Consider the following 2,014-nt stretch of genomic DNA (forward strand, 5'->3'; position numbering starts at 1 on the left):
GAATGATTTTATAGGAATTAGGTACTTAGAAATAGTAAAATGTTGAATTATTTGAGCTCGTTTTCACGCATTCTTGAAGAGTTGATAGGTTAGTTCTATTTTGGTTTTAGTTTATTTATGCTACATAAATATGTCTGATAATCTCGAATCTTTTATTAAGCTACATCAATTTGTTTATTGCTGAACTTTTGATTTTGAAAGGATTTCCTACAGGTTGCGGTTGAAGCCGCGGGGAGCAGCTAGTTATTCGTATTTAGATAATAACCATTTTGATTTGATATGGAAACCGAATGTCTCGTTAGTTTTAGTAGCTGAGCATACCTACCGTACGTTATTTGACCTACTAGGAAGTCGCCTGACCCACCTTGCTTAAGGCTTCTGCACTCATCTCTCCTTCCTCCTTGGTATCTAATTACGTAGTATGATAACGACTTCCAACCTTTTTGTCATAAGAATCAAAACTCTGACATAATTCTAAAAAAGTTAAGCATAGACAGTTGCTAAGAAACGTAACAGCATGTGAAATATCTTGACAATGAATTCACTAGCAACATGAATTACATAAAATAAACAAAACAATTGACCAATACAAAACCAAACCGAAATGTAATATGATGGATAAATAATTAATACAAACCTTAACGTAACAATTATTCAAATGGGATGTAAGTATTATTCTCACATTATATTATGCACCTCACTTCTAGCAGCGTTTTCACCGAGTGGAAACAACTTTACACGCCCGTATAAAAACCTCATATTCTGTCTTGATACGTAGGTTACCTAATTTTGAAAGATTTTTTTAATCGGCCTTATAGTTCTTGAGCGTGGCGCGTTTAAGCAAGCAAGTTAACAAACAAACTCTTCAGGTTTAATTAACAACAACAGACTTAAGATTTGTATGTGTTTAGGTTTTAATTTATATAAACGTCTCCGTTCCACGTTGCTCTAAGGGTGTAGGCGCTTCACGTCTATTCACCCCATTCTTCATCATCTGCATCTGCTTAGCCTTTTCCCAATTATGTATGTTCAGGTCGGAGTTTTAGTCTAACCGGTTGCATCTCAAAACCAGTGTTTTACAAGGGGCCACTGCCTGTCTGACCTTCTCAACCCAGTTACTTCGGCAAATCAGTACCCCAAAGACTACCGCCAGTTGACGGCCAGGACCTTCTCACTTATTCTTTTCGACAGTTTCCAAATAAATATTATAATTTTTCAGGGTTCAAAGAAGACGATATTTGTGAAGGTCGGCCACCAAAGAGGGTTATATTATGTTCAGAGATTTGCGGCCTCTGCTTCGGCTACCTCTTTCTATGCTTGGCTAGAGCAATACCTTTATTAATTTATCTCGTTACTGGCATAATCTTTATTATCTTCCAAATCATGTGCTGTTTATTCTGCTGCTGCCCTATATAGACTAAAGAAAACACCATGTGTATTTATAGCCTATTTTTTGACATGAATACGCTGTATGACATTCGGTTACTGTTCAGGTTGTTTAAATTTGGACTCTATTAGCTAGTGCTTGAAGTTTATTTTTAGTTGACTGTTTTCTTAGTTTGGCTGGGAAAATGATCAACCATAGTTGCTTGATATGTACTTGTAACATCAAGTGGTAATTTCGTTTATTCCCCATTCACTGCAAAAAATCATTGTTCCCTTATATTGCAAGCTGATTACACATTTTAAACCATAAATGATTTATTTTTATTTCACTTAGTTAAATTTAGTTTTTGTGTTATTGATATTTTGGATATTATTCTTTTATAATATCCAAACCTACCTCAGTTTAAGCTGCTGCAACTTTTTCAGAACTTTCGTTTGGAGCCTAACTTTATGACAGTATGCTATAATAGTTAGATTGCATTAAAGGATATAAAACCATACCTGTTACTAAAACTAAAAAAGAATCAGAAGAAGGAATTATAGCACGATTCATCCCAAAATCGATCCCACTAGCTAATAATATCACAAAAATTTCACTGGCAAGCAATAACCCCGTCTATCGTCAGGG

General features: G+C 35.1%; 1 long non-coding RNA gene across 1 annotated transcript; it reads left to right on the forward strand.

The window, feature by feature from the left end:
• The first annotated feature begins 525 nt into the window (after window positions 1–525).
• LOC135118338 (uncharacterized) lies at window positions 526–1,697 on the forward strand. Its single transcript, XR_010277522.1, has 2 exons — window positions 526–665; window positions 1,220–1,697. It is a non-coding gene; the product is annotated as an uncharacterized LOC135118338 (long non-coding RNA).
• The last annotated feature ends 317 nt before the right edge of the window (window positions 1,698–2,014 follow it).

Source organism: Helicoverpa armigera, chromosome 21, assembly GCF_030705265.1.
Source record: "Helicoverpa armigera isolate CAAS_96S chromosome 21, ASM3070526v1, whole genome shotgun sequence".
Taxonomy (NCBI): Eukaryota; Metazoa; Arthropoda; class Insecta; order Lepidoptera; family Noctuidae; genus Helicoverpa; species Helicoverpa armigera.